Source organism: Hibiscus syriacus, unplaced genomic scaffold (genome assembly GCF_006381635.1).
Source record: "Hibiscus syriacus cultivar Baekdansim isolate YM2019G1 unplaced genomic scaffold, ASM638163v2 tig00110338_pilon, whole genome shotgun sequence".
Lineage (NCBI taxonomy): Eukaryota > Viridiplantae > Streptophyta > Magnoliopsida > Malvales > Malvaceae > Hibiscus > Hibiscus syriacus.
The window spans coordinates 441,118-468,172 of NW_024062691.1; the positions used below are offsets into that span (position 1 = coordinate 441,118).

Here is a 27,055-nt window from a genome sequence, read left to right on the forward strand (position 1 = left end):
AGTAAATCCTGCCAGTACATGGGGGCCACTAATTTTTATACTTGTAGTCACTGCGTTCAGCTTTCAAGGGATTTTTTTTGGGCTCTCACGTGTTCTGCAAATGAATTGGGGAAGGAGAATTGCTTTTAATTTAATTTTGGGTTAACTAGGACATGGGTCATTAGAGAGTTCCATATTTGTAGCGCTGGAGTTATTTTTTAATTTCTTTCAATTTGGTCACCAATTGCATTTGTTTTTATTTTGGAGTCTCTATTTTACTTTTATTTTAATTTAGTCATTTCTGTTTTATTTATTATTATTATTTTTTCATGGTTTAAGTTTAGATATTTTTTTATTTTATTTTTTAACTAACTGTTTTTCTTTTCTTTTCTTATTTTATTCATTTTATTTTAATTTATTTATTTATTATTTATTTATTATTTTCTTTTTTGCTAACTTTTAATTATCTCTACTACCTATTTTATCTTAGAATTTTTTTTCTCGTATTTATTTTTATTTTATTATCTAACATTTTTTTGCATTTTCAGTGGTAATTTCAATCGATCAAAGGTAATTATCGAATCAATGTTATAAATTTAAATTTAAATTTTTAATTTTTACCATAAAGACAACCGATAAATTAATTGGTACCGAAAGGGTGATTCAAGGGTGCTAATCCTTTCTTTATCGTAATCGACTCCCGAACCCGACACATTTTTGGTGAAACGCATATCAGGTAAGATGGTGTCCGATCTACCTAATATCGCTTTAAAATGATCGATGGCGACTCTAATCCGTTTAATTCAAGTTGAAGCCCAATTTCGGGGCCCAACAAAATACGGTTGCGACAGCTTGGCGACTCCACTGAGGACATGTAAGTGAGTCAGGCCGAATTAATTTTTGGTTATATTTTTTAAGCGAAAATTGAAAGTTTAAATTTTAATTTAATTCTTCGATTCTTATTATTTATTTTTGATTATTTTTTTAAATAGTTGTACTAACTCTTTTAATGATTTCAGATTTTCAAAGTTTTCTATCTCTGGCTCTATACCCGAGCTCCGAACCCTTTTAAGTGGGGGTGAAAGCGACGCCTTCGTGGGAATTTATTCTCCGTATGGGCCTAGCAAGTAACATTCGGGATTCATATACCTTATGCTTTCGTGTGAATTTATTCTTCGTATAGGCATAAGGGAATGTTTCCTCTCGAGTTTAACTTAGTCACATAAGCTTGTAATGGGCTTATGACTAAGGGTCTGGCAAGCCCAAGGGGGCACAAGCAAGGAGAACTTGGGTACCTTTTTAGAACCTAAACCAGGAGAGTACAGGGAATTAGAGCCCACCCAAAAACCTCATTTCAAACCCTAGGATACCTGAATTATTTATTGCTTTACTTTCTATTCAAAGCATGCGAACTAGACAAATATGAGGTTAAAATTTGTTTGAAATTAGAATGTGGGATAGATCATGTCCGGGTAGGAATAATAAGCGTGTTGGGTAGATAACATGTGGGGTAGGACTTTTCATTTTCATCATTTTTTATTACCATTGTCTCGCTAACTTTTTCCCTTCATTTTTGTTTTTTTTCATTTTTCATCATTTACATCATTCGCAAGAGGTGTTGATAAAAAACATGTTTGTTAAACATAAATAGTTTGCTTTAATGGACAAAGGGGTTGTAATACAAGAGATGAAAATGCAGAGGGAAGTCTACAAGGAGACTATGTGTCACATTCAATCCAAAAGACGTGGTGCCCACAATCCGAGTTTACACCAAGCACATAAAAAATTAACTTTAGGTTGGCAAAGGTTGCAGGGGCAAGATAAAGGTTGCTGATCTGGATAGTCTTTTCAAAGACAACAAGAAAAAGATGACAAAGCGATAATTGAAATTGGAGGTCATTGTTGACGAATTCAAGAAATAGGCAAATGGACTTCATATAGTTCCTATCAATTAAGGGATCCAATGACGTATTCGTTGGGAACATGCTCAACAAAAGATAAATGCTCGAGATGAAGTCATTCGAGACTTCTTGGGCCAGTACAAAAAGCAACTCAATATTTGCACGGTTCATCCAGAGAAGTCAGAGCGGTTCGACAAGTTATTCAACTGGTGACAGACGAAGGCAGAAGACTAGTCAACATGTTAGAAGCTGTCAGGATATTTTTGTCTCTTAAAAGATAAAACACTTTTGTCCCTAATAAGGATTATTCATAATAACAGGCACATTTTTTGGATCAAGGCCTCGGATATTTCATGCATCATCATTTATACATATTTTGCATTTTGTTATTTTCTTTGCATTCACATTAACTAACTGAAGAATGTCTCAATAAAAGGAATAAATAATGTATACACCACCTCAAGCGTTGGACACACCCCATCCGCTTGAAAAAAGGCGAATGGAGGCCAGAATCATTCAAATCGAAGAGAATATGGCAAAATTGCAAAAAGAGCTGGAGGATAAGATGGGTCAGAACAGTCAAAGTACCATGGAGTCCATCAGGAAGAACCAAGAGTCCTTGGTCGATCAAATTATGGCCAAGTTATCGGGTCTCCAACAAGCCAGTATACCAAGGGCAGGTTCATCTGAAAGAGTCACTATACCACCAACCTCACAAGTGGTTGTCTCACCAGGGATCTTACCCAGATTACAAGGGGACTCATCTACTATCAAAGGGAAAGCCATATCTGGTGCAAATATACAAGCTTTCGCAACCGACACCAAAAATATCGGAAGACTATCTTATCCTGGATTTTGATGAGGAGGATAAGGCAAAGAAGATGGAAGAGAAGATCATGATGTTAGAAGATCAGATGAAGATGGTCTCAGGGGACCATGATTATTATAGTGTGGACGCAATGGAGCTGAGCCTGGTTCCATATTTGGTGCTTCTACCAAAGTTTAAGGTCCATAAATTCAAGAAGTTCGATGGGAAAAGCTGCCCCTCAGCCTACATCACTATCTTCTGTCAGAAGATGACGAGATATGGGGGAAATGACCAACTCCTGATCCACTGCTTCCAGAAGAGCCTGTCCGGTTCAGCTATCTGTTGGTACAACCAGCTCAACCAAACTCATATTAAGATATGGAAAGACTTAGGCAAGTCTTTATTGGAGCAATACAAACATATTAATGATATGAGACCAGACTGGGTTATGCTACAAAACCTGGAAAAAAAGCATAATGAAAGTTTCCGACAATATGCACAATGATGGAGGGATTTGGCTATGCAAGTTCATCCATATTTGGATGAAAAGAAAACCAAGAAGTTATTTGTACAAACCCTGAAGGCACCTTACTTCAGGCACCTGGTGGCAATCACATTGGGAAGTTTCTTAGATCTAGTTATGGCTGGTGAGATGATCGAGCTAGCTATAAAACAAGGGAAAATTAAGGGAAAAAACTCCAGTTAGAAGCCTCCCATGAAGAACAAAGAGCGAGAGATCAACAATGTCAATACCTACAATGCTAACAGAGGTGTTACAATCTCAGCCACTGTAGCTATACCATCTGGTACTTCTAAACGAACTCGGAGAGAACCAAGGAATGAAAGGGAATCTTACCTGACTAATCTGGGGATTAGACCTCATAATATCTTCCATAAAAAGACTCGCATTAGTCCAATCCCAATGACATATGAGGAGTTACTCCCAACGCTAGTTGAGAAGAATCTTGTGACTCCAGTTCAATCTAAAATTAGAGAGGTCCCATATCCTGAAGGCCATGATATTAACGCCATATGCAACTATCATATTGGGAGCTCAAGGCACACCACTGAAAACATTGGGGCATTGAAACGTAAGGTCCAAGATCTGATCGATTTAGGGGCATTGACTTTCAATGTGTAATGGGGCATTCTGATCGAGAGTCAGATGAGGCATCCATCAAAAATTTTGTTGCATTTTTAAGCACATCATATTGTTTGAATTTTTTTCTTTCTTTCGTACTTCTTATGTGTGAAATTTTTTAAGTCACTTGACGTTCAAACATTTTAAATAAAATGTTTCCTTTTGAGGAAATGAGCAAATTTTAAATTCCTTGAATATCACCTTAATTAAAGGCTTTTTAATAATTGAGGTTGTAAATCTTTGACAAATGACAAGATTGAATCCTGCAAACAAAGACCCCTTGATCCTAATTTAAAAGATACACCAAACTACATGATCTTCTCTTACGAGAACCGAGCTAGTTTTCTCTTCTCATGAAGAGTCCATCCAGGGTTTGGGATTCAGACATATATTAGGAGCGGATAAAATGGGGTATCTAGTACCTAAAATTACAAAGCTAATTGGTTTCTACTTCTGTTAATGACGTTCAGTGATGATCAGGATCTTCACAGATGAAATAGTCGAGTAAGTGAATCTAGTTTAGGACATTTGCTTGGAAATTGAACTCTAAAGATGAAATTTTTTTACTTTTAACAACACCTAGACTATAACATGTTCTTCTTGACAATCTTAAGAAATTAAATCCGTAAAGCTGAGCTATTCCACTAAGGCAATTGATTATAGATGAAACTTGAATACCCTGGCCTTATGAATAGATTACATTGTGCTCGAACACTTGTTAATTCGGTGTTTGCTCCACTACTATTATCCGACCGAAGAGTTTGTGATGAGATGAACCCTTCAATTAACTTGATAAAAGTGATTATAATATTAAGATGTCCCTCTAAAGCAATTGGTTAAACGCTCCGGCTTTATGGATTCAGCTAGCTAGATAATGGTAAATTAAATCAAATTTATCTAAATAAGAATTTTTGGTAAAAGATGGACTAAGGGAGTTAAGGAACACATGTTATAGTCAATTTCACACGAGCACTCAGTAATTTCATTTTTAGACCGATATTTCTGCACTGTCTTTGTTAGAGGATCCTACGAAGCTTGAACAAATGGAAGATTTCGGAGAACTGAAACAGAAGTGTTCTGAAAGGTCTAGCCATTGATTTTGCTAGTTGTGTTATTTTGTTCGCCTCTGATCAAAATGTCAAATCAAGAAAGAGGGGCATACCATGGTCTTCGCGATGATTGAATCGATAAAACAAACCTTAATTTAAATAACCCATCTCTAAACAAACTTTTCAGTCTTGATATTTGTCAAAGATTTGCAGCTATCAAGGCTTAAAAGAGAATTTGATTCTTTTGATATAAACTCTCGTTTTATGATTTGCTTCAATTATGAAACCTAGAAGGAGGCAATATTTTTCAAAACTCCTTTTGATATTTTTTGAAATTTTGAAAATTCAAATGAAGAAAAGAATTTTCAAACAAGATAAGTTCTCTGGAAGCATGTCTTAAAAATCAACGAATATCTCTCCATAGCTCAAGATTGAAGCTGGGGCAAGAGAAGCCAATTTTTTGGGGCAAAATTTGTTGGAGCAAGGAAAATAAATTGTCTTAGGTTGAGGTTTACAAGAGTACACCCTGGTAGAAATGAAGACAAACTAAGTCAAAGATAGAATGAAGACTACTCACACAGTTATCCCCTTCACAGATCAATATTTTGTATATTAGGATTTAACATATTAAAGAATCCAAGATCAAGAATCAGAAATTCAAGATTCCAGCATCAAGGGTCATCGAGACTGACAACCAGATATTGAGATTTTTTCTCTAAACCCTAAAATAACATGTTTCACATATACATTTTAGGCATACATAATAGCATCGCATCCAGAGCATCGCATATGTGCATAATTTTGCAGATTCATGCTAGAGTCAATTTCAACTTCACATCAAAAGATATTGAACTCAAAAGAGGTGCAATTTACAAGTGTGGATCTTAACTTCACAACGAAGGACATCCAATTAAAAGCTCAATTTCATTACTAATGAGCCATCCACGATTTCAACTTCATGGAGAAAGATATCGTGCCCGATGAAGTGATTTAGTGTCACAACAAACATGTCATCCACAAATTTGACTTCCTTAAGTTAATGATTAAAGCTTCTGAAAGGATTTCTTTAGCATGCATGAACAAGTAGATTATCGATCACCTTTGAGATGGTTTCTCTCGAAACAAGGGGTCGTCTTGCTCAAGATAATTTACTCAAAACAAAGTTTTGTCTCTCTTGAGACAGTTTCTCTTAAAACAAATTTTGTCTCTCTTGAGACATTTTCTCTTAAAACAAATTTTGTCTCTCTTGAGACAGTTTCCCTTGAAACAAAATCTTTGAATATGTTTTCCTTGAAACAAATTTCGTCTCCCTTGAGACAATTTCTTTTGGAACTAAGTTTTGTCTCTCTTGAGACAGTTTCTCTTAAAACAAATTTTGTCTCTCTTGAGACATTTTTTAAAAACAAATTTTGTCTCTCTTGAGACAGTTTCCCTTGAAACAAAATCTTTGAATATGTTTTCCTTGATACAAATTTGTCTCCCTTGAGACAGTTTGTTTTGGAACAAAGGTTTGTCTCTCTTGAGAAAGTTTCTCTTGAAGCACCAATCTTTGAAATTGTTTCTCCTGGAATACCAAAAAAAACCTTTGAAACAGTTTTCTCACAAAAAAAAACCTTGAGACAGTTTCTCTTGAAACACAAAAAAACCTTTGAAATTGTTTCTCTTGAAACAAAAAAAAACATTTGAAAATGTTTCTCTTGAAACACCAATCCTTCGAGGGCACATGTTACAACATAACTCAAGGCTAGAAAGGTTATCTGTCACCAAAAGACCTTCGAGTTCGATTACACTCAGCTCCAAGGAACATCATTTACAGCGTAGCTCAAGGAAGGAAGGGTTATCTGTTAATAAAAATTGTCGTGTTCGATTTCATTCAGCTCGAAGGCCTATCAACCACATGGTGGAGTCAAGGAACTACTTTCCAGTAGAATTTTGTAACCAAGGTCCTAAAACCGAGAAGAAGACCAAAGTTTACTACAATTTGGCAACGAGATGCCACGTTCCAGCTCAAATTCCAAACTACGGTTTCAATTCTGTATCATTTCAAGATGAATTCGACCTCGCGATGGGGGAGCCAAGTGCGACTCAAATTCGACAGGGAGTTACTCCTAATTCAGATCAATTTTCAACTCCACCGAGCGAAAATTTGTGTCATTTTGTCTTTGTCCTATTTTTGGTTCCACGAAAGAGGACAAAGAGGGGCAGTTGTAGCCACATATTTTTTTACTTAAACCGTATAATATTATTACTGGTGTAATAATGCTTCCGTTTGGGTTCAATTTTATGTGTAGGCCCAACTAGAAGGCTAACCAACAAGCCCACACGTACAAGACTATGCTTTCACAAACCTAAGTATCGCATCCCTCGTTAGAGCAGCCTCAACCACTCGGTTAAACTAACGGCAAAGTCCCGATTTTTCTGGCGATAGATTATCATGGGGCAAAAACAACAATCAACAATCAGTTTTAGTGCCATTAGAATTCTAAAATCACACGGAAATAGCTTTGTTTACACTATAAATTAATGTAAATCTAGGCTAAGAGGGGAGGAGTTTACACGAGATATACAAGCAAAAAACAAACAATTACAGAGAGAAATCGCAAGTGTTTCGAGAGCAAAAACAGTGAGAAACTAAGCTATTTTTGAGATTTGTATCTCGAAAGAGGAAAAACATAAAGGTATCGCTTTTTACCTTTTTTTATCTGGTCTCCTTGCATACGTGTTTCTCCATTGTTTTTTTTAATCAAACTCAAAAGGGGGATTGACCAACCGTGTTTGAAAGGTGGAGAAACATCGACAGAAATTAGAAAAAGGAGCTGGTTCATGAACCAGTATTTCTTATTGATTGCGTGCCTTTAATTATGGTCACTAATTACTCCAGTGAATCCTGACAGTACATGGGGGCCACTAATTTTTATATTTATATTCACTGTGTTCAGCTTTCAAGGGATATTTTTTTGGGCCTCACGTGTTATGCAAATGAATTAGGGAATGAGAATTGCTTTTAATTTAATTTTGGGTTAACTAGGACATGGGTCATTAGAGAGTTCCACATCTGTAGCGCTGGAGTTATTTTTTAATTTCTTTCAATTTGGTCACCAATTGCATTTGTTTTTATTTTAGCGTCTCTATTTTACTTTTATTTTAATTTAGTCTTTTCTGTTTTATTTATTATTATTTTTTCTTTCACGGTTTCAGTTTTGATATTTTTTTATTTTATTTTATTCTTATTTTATTTTATTTTTTTAACTAACCCTTTTACTTTTCTTATTTTATTCATGTTATTTTCTTTATTTATTTTAATTTATTAATTTATTTTTTTGTTTATTTTCTTTTTTGCTAACTTTTAATTATCTCTGCTACCTATTTTATCTTAGATTTTTTTCCTCGTATTTATTTTTATTTTATTATCTAACATTTTTTTGCATTTTCACTGGTAATTTCAATCGATCAAAGGTAATTATCGAATCGATGTTTTAAATTTAAATTTTTAATTTTCGTCATAAAGACAACCGATAAATTAATTGGTATTGAAAGGGCGGTTCAAGGGTGCTAATCATTCATTGACTGTAATCGACTCTCGAACCTGACACATATCTGGTGAAACGCAGATAAGGTAAGATGGTGTCCGTTCTGCCTAATATCGCTTTAAAACGATCGGTGGCGACTCCAATCCATTTAATTCAAGTCGAAGTCCAATTCATGGGCCCAACCGAAAGGCGGTCGCGACACTAATCTATAAAAATAAGAAAAAAAGTCACGGATACCAAAATAAAAGGAATAATAAAATTTTAGAATATTAAATTAAAAAGGAAAGAAAATTAAAATAAAATTTTATTTTCACCACAAAAAATAAATCTAACATAAAAAAGAAATCAAATTAAAAAAACAAAAAAAAGGAAAGAATGAAAAAATTAAATAAATTTAAAACAAAATCAAATTAAGGAAGAACTTTATGAAAATTTCGACACTAATTAATGTTAGATTAAAGAAAAAAAGAATAATTAAAACAAAGAGTTTACATGAATAAAAAGAAAAGAAAAAGGCCAAAACGAGTTAAACTAGAATTGGAAGTCTATTTAAAAGGAATCAAAGCAAAATTAGTAAAAAAAATTAAATTGAAATTTTAAAGGAAAAAGGAAAGGAACATGGAAACAAATACCTCCAACCCATATAAAACATGTGAATCTCATAGGGATCCGAAATGGGTCATCGGATCATTTAATTGAATACAAAATCAAAAAATTTAAAATTTAAATTCTTTTTCTTCCTTCTAAAAAATATTATCCACCATCGGTTTTTCATCAAGAAACGTCAAGGAAGCCTAGATCTATGAAGATTCATTGAAAAACTCTTTTCCTTGTTCATCGGTTTTCTTTCATCCAATGAGATTTTCAAACAAAAGCAATATCGAAGCGATAAACAAAACAATAAAAAAATAATAACAACAAATAAAGATAAATGAAAATTATTGGTTTTCATGGAGAAACCTCAAGGAATGTTAGATTTAGAGAAATCTATTTAAGAGTATTTTCCTTTTTCATCAGTTTTCTCTCATTTGATATATATATTTTTTCTAAAAAATTAAGATCAATGTGTCATAACCATTTTTTAACGATGTTAATTTAAAAATAATTATGACTTTTTTAAAAAAAAGATTTTGAATGAGTTTGAAATTTGCGAGTCTTCATCGACCTTTGAGTTAGGTATGTCAAACACCTAAAAACGTCTTTTAATTTTTTTTTAAGAAAAATCATTTTTTAAGACAAAAAATGGTTTGCGCTTATCAAAAATTCATTTTAGGTTCGGGAGTCGATTACGCGTGGGGAAAGGTAAGCACCCTCATTGCGCCCAAAATTGGTACCTAGTCGCTTTTACGTTGTCGTAATAGTGGAAATTGAAATTCGAATAGAAAATTAAATTATGATCCATTTATTAAACATTGATTAATTTGTATTGAATTAATCATTAGAAAACATTCCTTAATCTGAGAAGAAATTATGGGATTTGCACATCCTCTAATGGGAAAACTATCGCATTTATTTATTATTTGTATGAGAAGCGTTCCCTCCCTAATGTTCATTAAAAGTACAAATCAAATATAAATTGAACATCGGTAATAATATGAAACAAATTGCTAATTAAATAGACATACATTGCATCATTAGATTAAAATTAATTAGACATAAATCGAATTTCGTATCGAGTCGCACTACTTTGATCAAGCGGTGCTTCTCACACCCATCCTACAAGTGTTCTTGAAAAATATATATGAGTAAGCAAATAAAAATACCATTCTCAAGTATAATGGATATGAAAATGTTTATGGAGTGGAATTTGGTAACTTAAGGTAAATAAATAAATGCAATGAAAAAAATCAAAAGGAATAAAAATAAAACGAAATGACATAAAACATGTTAAATGCATATATAACTAATTCAAATTATTCCGAAAAAATAACTGAAATATACAAGCTATCTTTAAGGCCTAATATATGCACGCATACATATATAATCCACTATGTGAACATGAAATCAACAATTTTATACTTAAAACAAACTAAACAGAAATAATATGGTAACTTTGCAAATAAATAAACTTAATTAAGGACGAAATTGGAATAGCAGTAAATAAAGCACAACAATCAAACAAATATGAAAATCTTACACAGCAAAAGTAGGACTAAAATAGAAAACATAAAAAAATTATGAGGGAACAAATGTGTTATTAACCCGAACACCAATATCAACATGATAGTGACTAAAACGCATGAGCGATAAAAGTTGAACTTCAAAATAAGAGACATGAAATTTGCATTTAGTGATTGAAATGAAGAGGTACAAACAATGAGTGGCCCCTGGTGCAATTATCCCACACGTTAAAATACAAAATTCCTCTCTTTCAAAACGACGTAGTTTTGAGGGCGGTATATATGCTTCTTTTATGAGTTATAAATCTTTAAGCCATTCATTTTCACCTTTTTTTCTTCAGCAAAGAGAGGGTCGAAAACCCTCTCCCCTAAAACTTCACCGATCGATAAGTCTCTGTCGTGAAGACCACCTCCGACCACCATTCACCAACAAAAAAAGATGATGAGATGATCACCAATCGATGCGTCTCATCACCCTAAGTAAGGATTCGGGCTCCGTTTAGTTTAGAACTGCCTCTAACGTCGTAGATCTAAGAAGATCTCTTTGGTCGTTTCTGATTTCAGCGACCCTTCTTCTCTCTGGCGATGCTCGATACTTTAAAGGTAATATCTTTATCCCTTTTTCTTTCTATTTTTTTATTCAAATAGATCTTCTCGCTCTTTTCATTTTATGTTTGAATCCTTCCCTTTTTTGTCTCGATTTGCTCCATTTCCCCATCTCTTCCTTTCAAACTGGTTCCTCTCCTCCTTTTCATAATGTTGCCCCCTCCTTTTTTATGGGTGCATGTTATTTTAAAACAATCCTTATGTGTGTTTGGTGAAGCTATAGTATAGAGGTGATGATGGTGGACGATGGGTTTACTGTTGGGATCCCAAATTTTTCAGGTATGGTTCCTGGATTTTCCTGGATATGTTGGGATTTGATATGATATTTATTTTGGTGGATTTTTCAGGAACATGAGCGGCTCGAATCTAGCTTAATGACGGTGGCGGCATGGAGCTCCGATGATGACGGCGGCGTGCTCTGGTGACGCAACTCTTCATCTCCTTGGCGACGGTAGTAATTAGGGTAGAAACCCTAAAATTAGGGTTAGCCAAAAATTATAATAAAATGAGCCTAAGGTTTGTAATTAGGCTAGTTTTTTGGCCTCGGTTTTGGGCCTACAAAATGTAAAATAAACTATTATTGATAAAATAATAATAATAATAAGTGATAATAATAAACAATAATAAAAAAACTCGAATGAAAACGGGTGTCAACGCAATGTCGATCAAAACAACAAATACAAAAATAAAAAGGAATAAAAAGGATTAACTTTAAACAAAACTCACTTTTATTGTTCTTGTTCTTAGAACTACAATGGGTGACTATTTTCTCTCTTTCCTTTCATTTTTCTATGTTTATTTTTTGTCCCTCATTACAAAATAATATGGCTTATTTATAGGCTCCCAAAAACCCTAAAAGCAAAAAACTTAATATATTTTCATTAATGTTATATACACTTATTAAAACAAAAGTGATTCTAAAATAATAAAAAGATCCTAAATTACCCTAAATAAACTATAAAAAGTATAAAGCTGAATTTAATTATAAATATTCAATAAAATAATTAAAAATTTGTAATAAATTAAAATCCCCGTATTGGGCCCGTATCCAATTTTTTGCACGTGTTGTCTTCGCTAAAATAAGCATATATTGAGTTTTTGATGTCCGATTGATGCGTTGGAAAGCTAACTAAAAAACGGTTCAGTTTCGAGTAGATATCATGCCTTAAAAATGTTTGGATCTTGTCTAAAAAATCGTTGCAAGTTGGCTAAGTATTGGGCTTCAAAATCATCTTTAATAAAAATGTTTCAAGTCGGGTATTACAACTGCTCCTCTTTGCTCATTGGCATGCAACGTAAACAGAGCAAAGATTAAAAATAACCGATTTTGGTTCGGTTGATATAGCCTTTTTCTATGGTGTTATTGTTTTCCGTTAACTTTCGATTGATATGTTTTTTTACTTTTCTGCATCTCTAAGAATAGTTGGGCCTTTTAGAGTCCATTATGATGACTTGTCTTCATCTTCTATATCTTCAAGTAGATTGGTTCGAAAATATTCTTCTAGTTTTTCTTGATTCCAAAGTAATTGAATCTGCAAAGGTCAACATAACCATTGGTTAGTGTGTCTATGAGTATGATCTTTGAGTCCAATATCCTTCGTCGTGAAGTTAAAATTTGACTCGAGAAAAATTTGCAAAACCTTTGCGGGTTAAGTTGGATGAAAATAGCTCATCGTTGTTAAGCTATGTTATGGATGACTCATTTGTCGTGAAGTTGAGTCGATCTCGGATGACTTGAGCTTGATATCCTTTGTCGTGAAGTTGAAATCTAGCTCAAAATCTGAACTGGAAAGTACCTCCTCGTTGTTGAGTTAAGCTAAATTACCATTGTTTTGGGTCCTCTTCTAGTCCAATATCCTTTGTCATGAAGTTGAAATTTGACTTGAAGACCTTGGTTTGAAAATAGCTCATCGTTGTTGAGTTGAGCTATATTGTGGATAACTCATTCTTCTTAAAGTTAATTCAAGGTTGAATGTTCTCTGAGCCCGATATCCTTTATTGTGAAGTTGAAATCTAACTTAGATAAGTTGCGTTAATTCAATCTTGAGTGTTCTTCGAGTTCAATATCCTTCATTGTGAAGTTGAAATTAACTCCAAAAAATATACAAAATTGTACATATGTGTGTAATGCTATGAATGTGATGTCTTTCTGTATGCCTAAAATGTATATGCAAATATATTGTTTTAGGATTTTCTGTCTCAAAGAGAAGTCTCGATCTTCTTCTATCAATCTTGACCTTCTTCCATCTTCGTACCTTCTAATGTCTCGTGACCGACTCTAATCATTACATTTCTTTTCTTTCAAAAGTTTGAAAAAAAAGCTTCGAAATAGTATCCGAGTCATTCCTCTGAGTTTCATACCAAAACCCCTATCAACCTCTGAGTACCATACACAATGATCTTTTACAAAGTGAATAAACTATTCGCATTTAAATTCAATGCAAGATGCTAAGAAAAATGTGTTCTCAAAGAAAAATGTTCATTTTTATTCATATACGTGAAAGGAGTATTTTGCAAGTACATGGCAAACATTTGAAATAATAGTAAAAAGAAAATAGTTACCCTTGATATCAATGACGTGGATTCATTTGAACTGGAACTCCGTAGAACGACTCGAGCGTAGCTTCTGTTGAGGGGCATCGAAGATTGTGATAATTAATGAAGGATGCCAAATTCCTCCCGAATTAATCAAGTCTATCGTGCATTCAACTTCAATCAGATGTCTTTACTGAAAATGTCATATTGACTCAAGACCTTTCCGTGTGTGAATCTTAAATCATTAATCAAGTCATCTCTTCAAGTTTTCAACTTGAGATCTTCTTTGTTTTCAAAATGCCTTTTGAGAATTTTCATCTTGAACCCTCATTTATTTATTTTTCTTTTTATTTTTCAACTCATGTATTAAAGTTTTAGAAAATTTTGGGAATTAAAAGATCAATCTTGATGTACAGAACAAAATCTTTCACTTAAAAATTCATATATTATTAGGAAGGATTTGTTAGGCACGTAACATAGGCCATGGGTCATGGTTATGAAAGAAATGGATAAACATGCCCAAATACGTGTTTAAAGGTGACTAAACCAAGGATTAATGTATTCATTCCTCTTTTGATTGAATCTACTTTATCATGTTTTTTCTCTTTTTGGATCCCTCTAGATTGCCCACTTGTGGGTTTTCACCCTAGAAATCATTTCCTTTTCCAATGTTCGTGACTTTCTCATTACAACAATCTGGATCTTTGAATCAGCTTTAGTTGACCAACATTATGGTTTGAGAAATCTTTGTATGTTCCCCCTCTTTTCCTTTTTATTTGTTGAATTTGGGACCTCAATTTTATTTGAGCACAAGTTACTCTCGTGTTTGAAATATCTCTTATCATTCTTGATTTGATTTGAATCTTCAAACATATCATATATGGTCAACCTTGCAGTGCTTTATTATTGATTGTCTTCACGGATGTGAGCATATTTTCTTTCGCCTTACCCTTCAGTATAGGGAGTGATCCTTGGTTAGGGTTGAATCCAAAGAAAAGTATTTCAAGCTCAAATAGGGACATTAATGAATATTTTTTATACTTTTGTGAAAGGATAGTGAAACAAGGTTTTTCATCATTTCATACATGAAAATCTTCGTGAAAGAGGTTCAAAATTAATCTTTTATTCATTGAAAAAACAATTTATTAATGCATGGTGATTCTTTAATTGTTTTTATTTTTCCCTTTTTTGCCCCAATCCTCATAAGATTAATACTGAGTGTCCCTTCTTGTCTTCTTGTTTGCCATCTTTTGGATTTTATTGTGGTAAAAGAGAGTTGCCTTAAGAAGATAATGATGTGATTCTGGTGCTTCACAGGATGATTGTTTTTTTAATTGTCAAAGTCATTTTGAGTATTATATGCCTCAATTATGTTGCACCAATTTGTAATTTGGCTTAACTGGTAATTTATGGACTAACACATTTGTGTCAAATCTCGGTATGTCCTGTTAAGATCATGTGAGCCCATCAAGATTTTCAAGATTTATCATCCTTCATGCAGAAAATCTTGTGTCGACCTTTGGAAGGAAAGTTTCATCCTCCTTCATTGCCACACTAATCGATTTCCCCTAAACATATGGTCTGCTCAAAATCAATCTCCAGGTCAGAATCATTGTCATCCATACCGTTGATATATAGAGACCTAGAAGAAAAAGCGTGGGAAAATATATACATATATACATGCGATAGAAACTATTTCACATAAGAAGTAGAAACAAATATAATATACATATATACAAAGAAAAATTAATGGAAAATATGTTTGTCAAAACAAAAGACGGAATGTGTCTTTTATTGAAAGTAAATAAAAATAGTTCATTCACCCTTACGAGGATTTATTATTGCCCCGGGTATGAGCAAATGAGAAAAGTTGGAGTATTACTCTGAAAAAGTTTGAAAATCACTAGTAACTCTTCAACAGAACAAACCCCGGTGGTTCATAGATGGACCTAAGACCTATCAACCTCTTCAGTTAGTTCATGTTTCTGCCTGATTAGGTAAAGAATTTTGAGCGACATTGAGCATCTCTAAATTGCTGAAATTAATTAATTTTTTACTCTGCAACCTTCGGACAATCCTTTTAAAAGCAAAATAATTTTTCATATAATGCTCCGAGACACCACCATGGTATTCACATCAAGCACCTTCATCATTCCACCTAGGGTATGGTGATTTTAAGGGATCAATGGGATATGGGATACCATATGTGTACCAAAGTATTGTTGAAACAATTCTTTATATTTCATAGGAATAGGGTCAAATTGTTCTCGTTCTCTTTCCCTTATTGACACCCTTGTGTCTTTCCTTAGAGGATTTGGCGATGCGATCATAATTGGCTTCGACCAAGAGACAGTGGCACCCTTTCTAGAATCATAGGCATTCACATTATTGACATCTCATTCCTTATTCTTTGTGGTTGGACTCCTATAGGATCCACTTCCCTTGATATTTCCTTGTTTGGTGGCCATCTTTACCATCTCTCTAGCCATGACTATGTCAGCAAAGTTTCTAAAAGTGATTACAACCAGATGCCTAAAGAAATGAGCTTTTAAAGTGTGCATGAAAAGCTTCATTGTCTCTTTTTCATCCAATGGAGGATAAACATGCACAACTATATCTTTCCATCACTGCGTATACTACCTAAAGGTTTCGATCGATTTCTTTTTTATACTCTGAAGATCACTCGGTCAGGTCTCATGTCGTTCATATGATTGTATTGTTCTAAGAAAGTCTTAACGAGGTTTTTCCAAGACCTAAAATAAATCATGTTCAGTTGATTGTACCAAAAAATTGTTAAACCTGTTAGACTTTCTTGGAAGCAGTGGATCAAGAGCTAATCAATTTCGACATATCCTGTCAGTTTTTGATAGAACATGGTAATATGAGCTGAAGGGTAGCTGTTTCCATCAAACTTCTCAAAGTTAGGAATTTTGAACTTAGGGGGTAGAATCAAGTTTGGGACCAGACTTAACTCTAAAGCATCAACCCCATAAGAATTGTCCTATTCTTTTACGGATCTCATCTGGTCTTCCAGATATTTGATTTTCTCTTCCATCTTTCTTGCCTTGTCCTCTTCATCAAAGTCTGGAATGCCATAACCCTCAGGATTATTTTGGAGAATCATTATTGAAGTTTGTACTTTCATAGCAGATGAATCTCCTTGGTATCCTGGTAGATTTCCAGGTGTGATCGCTAACTTTGGAGTGGGTTACACAACTACTCCTTCAGATGCCCCTACTCTTGGAATGTTTGTTAAGTTCAGCCTTGTCAGTCTCGTTACGATTTTGTCGACCAGAGAATCTTGGTTCTCAGTGATGGTTTTTAAGGTGTTATGGTGGTTTTGATTTATCTTGTCTTCCCGTTGTTTTTGTAACTTCAACATGTTTTCCTCAAGCTGAGCGAGTTTTGTTTCCATCTTATTTGTTTTTAATTGGGTGTTATGAGGATATGATGGGTCCAATGCTTGTTCTTTTTTCAACAAGACATTATTTATTAGTTGATTTTATTTTAATAATGAATGTATATTAATGCAAAATTTTTAAAAAAATGCAAAATGATAGATGCATAAAAACTCTGAGGCATTGATCCAAAAGTGTCTGTCATAATAAATAGCCTTCATTGCAAAAGTGTTATTACAATGAGACCAAAAATATTCTAAAGGTACACTCTAGCTAGATCTTCCAAACCCCAGACATCTTTTGGTAGGTTAACAAGTCTTTTTGCTTTATTAGTTATCAGTTGGATACCATGTTTGACTACCCCAGCTTCTCTTGCCAGACCATACAGGTAACGTATGTCTTCTATACTTGCTCTGGGAAATCCCAAATGACTGAATCTCTTGCCTTCACTTTCTGTTGAGCTGATTCCCATCGGAAACGCCATTGGTGTCCTCTATCAAAGGGAACTATCTGAACCTCATTTCCTTGCTTCTTGTATTTGTCCACGATACCTTCCAGCTCAGCTATCCACTTTTTCATGGCTCTATTGTTTTACTCATGTTGCCTTTAAAGGGACTTCTCCAAGTCATTTACCTTGGTCTTCAGCCGCTTGCTTTGATACTGACTTTTTGATAGTTTTCTTTGGGAGGGCCTTAATTTATCTTTGAGTGCTTTCTTATCACTTTCAAACTTTTCTCTTCAGGATACCCGCTTCATCTTTCCAAAATTTAGATCTCTTCAAGCTAGCATTCTTCTGGATTTGGTCTTAGTACCCCTTTCTCAGATCCTCCAACTCGTAACAAACCTTCTTTTGCTCATTCTATATCTTGTTCGTTTGATCTTTTTGAGTATCTGCATCCAACTTCCACTGAAACCTTTCAGCTTCTAATTTCTTTAATTTTTCTTCAAAATCTTTTTTCTCTGCTTCAAATTCCTTCTTTTCTATCTCTAGTTTCAGATGAGACATATTAATAAAGCCCTTCCATAGACCGAGTCTTCACAATTAGGTATAAGGATATTGTCATTCTTCCTTAGGTTCCTCAATCCACATATCCGAAGTAAGCATGTCTTTGGTAGTTCAGCTTCCAATTTCTTCAATTTTTCTTCAAAATCTTTTTTCTCTGCTTCAAATTCCTTCTTTGCTATCTCTAGTTCAGATGAGACATATTTAATAAGCCCTTCCATAGACCGAGTGTCTTCACAATTAGGTATAAGGATATTTTCATTCTTCCTTAGGTTCCTCAATTCCACATAATCCGAAGTAAGCATGTCTTTGGTAGTTACAACGTCGGTCAAGATGTCTTTGGTAATTACAACGTCAGTCCGAAACACCTTCTTCCATGACTCTACTATGTCTTTGATTTTCTTCTTATAGTTATCCTCATGGTATGCGAAATAAGACACACAAAGTTTGTGTATGATTGGAATAAACTGTCGTGCCCCATACTACCATAAGACTAAGAGTGGAGTTTAGTTGATTCCTCCCCATAGTATGAGTAACATCACCATATTCGAGTCTCCACATCGGTAGAATGTCACTATGTTTCAACCAAGGGGACTTCCACACGATCTCCTTATCTTGGATGTGAACACCTTTTTCCACCTTTTTTCAGAATGTCTTCCCGTCATTTTATGTTAGAAATTCCTCCAAAGAATATGTCGTACAAAACCAACTATAAGAGATTCCATCAGTTTTCTAGAAATGACTATAGATCCATACTTGAAACAGTTATATGCATCCTATAAAATGACCTCCTCCTACCCTTCTGTAGTGGTTCAATGATCGGGATGATTCAACTAGAATCGATGGAGCAAGGTTCACCTTTCTTGGTAAATGTTCAAAAAACTCTACCACAATTGCTTCAATGTATCCCAAAGTTTTTGGAAAAAATAACCAGACTATAGATTCCTAGTGTAAATAGATCAATCACCTTCCACTCATCGGGATGATTCTTCATTAATTGCTTGATGTGAGACCAAGCAATTCCTTCCCCCTTTACCTTTGTATTGAACTCGATCAGTTACCCACTTTTCATCTACACCTGCAATCCTGGCCAGTCCATTTTTGAAAGAATAACTTTTAAAGAATTTGATAAAGACTGGATCCATCTGAATTCCCTCACAATGCAATAGGTGGTGTATTCATCTATTGTGGGTACAATATCTTTTTTATTGAAGATGAAGAAGTTGTACCCCATATTCCATAACTGAACTAGGGCTCAAATCAAAGGTTCATCTACTTTGACATAAAACATGTGAAATATTGCCATAATACTGATAAAACTTTTGTTACTTTTTATTCTTCCAACTGTCTCAAATGTTTTGCAATTCCTAGATGTCGTTCTGCTTATGGCTGATTGAAGCATATCCAGTTAAGTCTGACACGTAGGCATCTTGCAAACTATCCCTTTTTATTTTTGAGTCTTCTCTAACCATAGTCGTACGTCTGCATTTTTAACCTCTTGCATCATAACCCCTCAGTCTATTAATGAAAACTATTTGGAGTTAACAAACACTTCACAGATCAACACCTCTATGTAATGATGCAAATGATAAGAAAATAAAAACAAAATAAAAGAAAAAACAAGTTAGTAAGGAAAAATATTTAAAAATCAAAATAATAATTCCTACCTTACATGATATCTACCCCACATGCTTTTATTCCTACTCGAACATGATTTCTATCATGCATGCTATTTTTACTGAACAAATCCTAGCCGTATGTTTTTCTAGTTTGCATGCTTTGAATAGTAAATATAAAGCAAGAAAGTAAGTTAATCATCTTAGGTTTTGAATATAACTTTAGGGTGGGCTCTAATTCCTTGTAGAAACCCGATTTGGTTCTTAAAAGGACTCGAGTTCTCCTTGTTGGTGACCCCTAAGGCCAGCCAGACCCTCGGTCTTATATCCATCACAGGCTCATGTGGACCGAGTTAAACTCGAGATGATACATTCCCCTATGCCTGTACGAAGAATAAATTCTCACGAAAACATAAGATATATGAACCCCGAAGGCTACTTGCTAGGTTGTGCGGAGAATAAATTCTCACGAAGGCGTCGCTTTTACCCTACTTAAATAGGGATGGAGCTCGGGTATAGAGCTTAGGAGATGCAATGGCTCATTTAAAAAAAATCTGAAATCATTGAAAAACACATCAGTACAACTATTTGCAAAAATAAAAATAATCTTAAAGGTAAATTTAAAAGGATCTAAAAATTAAATAAAGGCTCAAACTTACAATTTTCTCTTAAAAAGACAACAAATAACCAATTATGGCTTGACTCTCTTTATATCCCAAGTGGAGTCATCAAGCTGTCGTAACGGTCTTTCAGGTTGTCCCGGATTTGCGTATCAACTTAAAATTAATAAATTACCTTTTGTAGTCACCACCAACCTTTTTGGATTAGGTAAGGTCGGATACCTAAATTTTACCTATTACGGGTCTATGTCTTACCAGAAATTCATTTGGAAGGGTTCAAGAGTCGATAATGTGTGGGGAAGGATGAACATCCCCATATCGCCCTTTCGGTACCAACACAGTTACGAGCTGTCTTAATAAAGAAAATTAAAATTTGAGCCAAAATTTAAAGAAAAGATCCAAATTACTTACCTTTCAGGATTTGTTACTATAAAATAAATAAATTAGGATATATTAAAACAAAATAAAAAATTGATTCTAATATACAAAAATAAGAAGAAGAAAAAGTCACATGTACCAAAAAAGAATGAATAATGTAAATCACACATGTCAAGATAAATTAATAACAAATTTTAAAAGGCATGCGAGAATAAATATAAAATACTCAATAAATAAATAAATGGATCATAAATATAAAAATTAAAGAAAATGATTAATAAAAAGAATTTTATAATATTATTAAAAAGGAAAGAAAATTAAAATAAAATAAAATTTTATTTACACCACAAAAACAAATCTAACATAAAAAAAGAAATCAAATTAAAAAAACAAAATAAAGGAAAGAACAAAAAAATTTAAAACACAGTCAAATTAAGGAAAAACTTTAGGAAAAAATCGACACTAAATATTTAAAAAGAAAAGAAAAATATCAAAATGAGTTAAACTAGAATTGGAAGTATATTTAAAAGGAATCAAAGCAAAATTAGTAAAAAAATCAAATTGAAATTTTAAAGGAAAAAGGAAAGGAATGAAATAACCTCCAACCCATGTAAAACATGCGGATCTCATAGGGATCCAAAATGGGTCATCAGGTCATTTAATTGAATACAAAATCTACAAATTTTGAAAATTTCAATTCATTTTCTTCCTTTCAAAAAATATTTTCCCACTCAAATCCACCATCAGTTTTTCATCGAGAAACCTCAAGGAAGCGTAAATCAATGAAGATTCATTGAAACACTCTTTTCCTTGTTCATCAGTGTTCTCTCATCCAATGAGATTTTCAAACAAAAACAATATCAAAGCGATAAACGAAACAGTAAATAATAATAATAACAACAACAAATAAAGATAAAAGGAAATTATCTATTTTCATGGAAAAACCTCAAGGAATGTTAGATTTAGAGAAATCTATTTAAGAGTATTTTCCTTGTTCCTCGATTTTCTCTCATCTGATATATTTTTTTTATAAAAAAGTAAGATCAATGTCAATCGAAACAACAAATACATGAATAAAAATAAAAAGGAATAAAAAGGAATTAACAAAAAAACTCACTTTCATTGCACTTGATCTTCAAACTACAATGGGTGATTCTTTTCTCTATTTCCTCTCTTTTTCTCTGTTTTTTTATCCCTTATTACAAAATAAGATGGCCTATTTATAGGCTCCCAAAAATCCTAAAAGTAAAAAAGATTAGTATATTTTCATTAATGGTAGATATACTAATTAAAATTAAAGAATTTCTATAATAATAAAAAGATCATAAATTTCCCTAAATAAACTATGGAAAGTATAAAGCAGAATTTAATTACAAATATTCAAAAAATAATTAAAAATTCGTAATAAGTTAAAATTCTCGTATTGGGCCCGTACCCAATTTTCTGCACGCATTGTCTTTACTAAAATAAGCATATCTGGAGTTCCCGTTGTTCGATTGATACGTTTCAAAATGTGTTGGAAAACTAACTGAAAGATGGTTCAATTTCAAGATGGCATGCTTTAAAAATGTATGTATCTTGTCTAAAAAATCGTTGCAAGTTGGATTATTTATTGGGCTTCAAAATCATCTTTAATAAAAATGTTTCGGCTTTAGAAAAAAATAAACCGAAAAAAAATCATGTATTACAAAAGCCACTTCCTTATTCATCGGTTCTCTCTTTTAATAGGATATTCAAACAAAAACAAAGTTGTAATTTACCAAAATAAATACAAGAAAAATAATAATAAAAAATACCTTCAAATAAATGTTTTCTTTTATTTCTCTTGTTGCTCAAATTACAATGTTTTCGATGACTCTCTCTTTCTCTCTCTTTGTCTCTCACTTTTTCTTTAATGAGATGTAGAAGGCCATTATTTATAGTTGAGCTTCCTTACATCCAATGGTCTAGATTATTTACATCAACAGTTAAGATGTGTCCAAATCATACAAGATATTCTTATCTAAGGAAATAACATCTTAATATTATCTAATCACATCAATTACAATAATCCTTTCCCTTAATAGGAGATCGCACTCGATATGACAATATTCTCCTAGAATATTCTCTGATATGGTGACACTTTACTTTTCTCCATGGTTAGTGTGAATGGACTCTAGCATTTCCTAAGGAAAGGGCTTATTCAGATAAATTTGGAGCTCATACAAAAATTGGGTACTATAGCTACCCCTCATTGCTCACTAGCGTGAAACGGGAATAGAGAAAAGAAAAGAAAAAACAATTTTATTCGATTGGAGTGATTATATTTGCATGAACTTGAAAAGTTGACATGTTTTAACTATAATTTATTTGATCCACTTCGATGCTTCTTCATGGAGACATGAATTGAAGTTCATCATCAGTTCGTGAAGACCAAATTTGAAAAGTTGATTATTTTATCCATCTTATTATTTCTTCAGGGAGACATGATGTGCAAAAGCCATCAATATCATTTATTAGCGCACCTAAAAATATATAAACTTGGTTTGCTCGACCCATATCTTTGTAAGTGGGCCATATTGTTGACATAATCAACTAAATGTATTGTTTAATGGGAAACAAGTTTCAAGAAAATAATATTTCAAATAAATCTCAAAGGAGATAAATATGGTGTTTCAAGGGAAACTTTCAAAGATTGTGTTTCGAGCGAAACAATCTCAAGTGAGATGAAATTTTCAAGAGAAATAAAATTTTCAAGATAAAGAAACTCAAAAGTGTATTTTAAGATAAATAAATCCCAAGCGAGATAAATTTTACTTCAAAAAAACTATCTCAAGAGAGATACATTTGGTGTTTCAAGGAAATCAATTTCAAGGGAAATAATCTTAAGGGAGATAAATTAGGTGTTTCAAGAGAAACAATCTCAAGGGAGATTATCTCAAGGAAGGCAAACTAGTGTTTCAAGAAAAACAGTTGTTTCTAGGGAAATTGTCTCAATGGAGACAAAATAGTATTTCAAGAAACAGTTTCAAGAAACAATTTCAAGGGAAACAATCTCAAGTGTATTATTTTGGTGTTTCAAGAACAAATCTCAAGGGAAACTATCTCAAGGGAGATAAACTGGTGTTTCAAGAGAAATAATTTCAAGGAAACAATCTCAAGTGAGATAAATTTTGTTTTGAGAAAAATTGTCTCAAGTGAGACGAAATTTGCTTTAAGGAAACTATCTCAATTGAGATAAATTTGTTGTTTTGAGAAAAATTGTATCAAGTGAGACGAAATTTGGTTTCAAGATAAACCATCTCAAGTGAGATTTTATTTTTAAAAACTGTCTCAAGAAAGATGAAATTTATTTTAAGGAAAACTATCTCAAGTGAGATAAAACAAAATTCGAGAAAATTTGTCTCTAGTGAGACGAAATTTGTTTCAAGAGAACGATCTTAAGGAAAACAAGATTTTCTTTAAGAAAGACAACATTTTTTGGAAAATTTTAAAGATGTCCTCAAGAAAGGAAAAATGATCTTAAGAAATATGAGATTCTTTGAAAATATTGAAGATGTCCTCAAGAGAGGAAAATGGTCTTGAGGAAGACAAGTTTTTTGGAGATTCTTTTTAATGAAACCTCAAGAGAGTGAAAAATGGTCTTGAGGAAAATGAATTCTCGATTATCAAACAAATCAATCACTTTTTAATCCTTCAAAAATTATAGCTTTTTGCTGATTTTGAGATCTTGGTTAATCAAGGAATGAAATTTATTTCAAATTGGCTTATTTGGTTAAAACTTATCACATTTGGCTCTCGAATGTGCCTCGATATAATATGTGTATCATGTTCATCTTCTGAAAATGTCCACCAATTTCAAGCTCTAGTGAATGCTTCAGGTATGTACGGTGATTTATCAAGAAATTTATAAGACCGCCTCTTATGCAATAGTTACACAATCTTCACATTCGATCTGTCTTTACAAGTTTCAACTCAAACCCTCCTTTGGTTTCAAGATGCCCTTTACGAATTTTCATCTTGAACCTCCTTTTATTGTTTTTTCTTTTCCCCAATCATGCATTAAAGTTTTTTGAAAAAATTTGCAAATAAAAAGATTAACCTTGATGTGCGAAATGAAAGTTGAAGACACTCTCTCCCACTTGGAGATTCATGTGATTAGAAAAGATTAACCTAGGCCATGGCTCACGGTTTATGAAAGAAATGAATATATGGGCCCAAACATGTTTAAGGTGATTGAACCAAGGATCAATGCATTTATTCTTATTTTGCTTGAATCTGCTTCCACGTGTTTAAAGGTCATTTCATTTTTAATGGCTATGATATTTCATGATCTTTTCATAGACATAACTTGGACCTTTGAACCAATTGAATTTGATTAATCTTGTGATTTGAGGAGTCATTTTTATGAGAGTCTCTTTGCATGTGCTTCTTTTCTTTTCTAATAGATGAATTTTGGACTTTAATTTTGTTTGAGAACAGTAGCATTTGTATTGAAACATCTCGTGTTTTTCTCAATTGGATTTGAATCCCTAAACACATTGCATCTAGTCAACCTTGCAGTGCTTTATTGTTGATTGTCTTCACTCATGTGATCATATTTTCTTTCTTCTTACCCCAAATGCGGGTGATCCTTGGTTAGGGTTGAATCCAAAGAAAAATATTTTAGGCTCAAATAGGGACCATATGGGATATTTCTCTTTTTTTGTGAATGTGTAACACCCCCAACCCGTATCCGACCTAGATACGAGTCCTAGATGTCACATTGACTTTTCAAAACCTTTACTTGTACATAACCGTCTTCAAGTGGGAGAGAGTGTCTTCAACTTTCATTTCGCACATAACCTAGGCCATATAACAAAATATATATTAATAAAAGACTTTTCTGATCTAATATCCGAAAAGGAGAAGCTGACATGTCTTGCTCCTCTTTGCTCCTCAATCTTCTCAAAACCTACGTGTGAAACACTCACACTCTAAGTTTATGACTTAGTGAGGCATATAAAACGAATATGAAAAACTTTAATTATCTAACAATGCACAAACAATTCACACATTAATATCATGCAAAAGCATATAACCATTCATATAACCATTGCATACATACATATATTTATACTATCATTATCATCATTCACATTATTATTATTTTTAACAATATTATTTACATTCATTTCTTTAATCTTGTGATCTTATCATTAACACTTATGCATATCATATCATACATTCCACAAAACAAAACACATAACATTACACAAGGTTTCTTATGTCATATATTTTATTTGCCCATGTACACTTGTGAGAACTAAATATATGTGAGTACATAGAGGTTGTGCACATATGCTGTCACCACAGCTTATATAAGGTCCCACTAGGGGCATATGAATTTTTTCTGCAGGACCACATATAGCCCTCGACTCTTGGCATGCCAACTATACCTCTAGCTCTCATGTCACATAACATGGGCATTATCATTTATGATAGTTCATATCACTTGCGTATACATATTCACATGTACATGTAATCACGTAGCTTATTTTCGTGTAGTTCATGTTACCTTTCATATGATTTCATATTCATATGTCACATAGCTTATATCACTTCTCATGTGTTCATGTAAACATATATTTCATATCTTGTTCATGTATGTTCTCATATATCACATAACACAAAGAATAATATATAAACTTATACATGTACTAATGTACACATTTTCATATCATCACATAGACAATATAACATAACATTTAAATCCTGTAATTCATATTACATGGCTTATATATTGTTCTTATATGTTCTTATAGACATATAAATCTAGATCATCATTCCCTAATTTATATTATGTTCATATAATCATTTATATCTATATCACATAGCTTATATTTTGTTCTCTTATGTTCACATAAATCACGTAACATATGACATAACATACCAACATATATCTCTTATATAACTTCATTTATATACTAGTTTCCTATATTCCCTTAGTTCAATTTCACATTGTTCCTATAACATTCTCCTATGGCTTCATAAATCTTTACCATATAATTCATAAGTCATAATTTCATTTAAGCACATGAATTTTTCCCATATAGCTCATCTTAAATATTCGTATTATTATTTATGTACATGTCTCCTAATTGATATACTATTTTCCTATTATTCTATAGGTTCATACTACTTATCTTATCTTACTTCTCATTTAATCATATAATTTCATTATATTAGTTCTCATAGATTACACACCATCATGTACTTGCCTAGTTCATGTTCATATTATTTATATCATAATTTCACATACTTATCTAGATCATATCGCTTAAATCAATGTCATTGAATTTATTTCATTGTCTCTTGTTATTTCATATGTATAATCTCATATGGTCAATTAG

The 27,055-nt window shown here is 33.0% G+C and overlaps 1 pseudogene; it reads left to right on the forward strand.

Annotated features, from left to right (window-relative positions):
• The window catches only part of LOC120120411, a 38,472-nt pseudogene that overhangs the window by 5,691 nt on the left and 5,726 nt on the right, over nucleotides 1-27,055 (forward strand).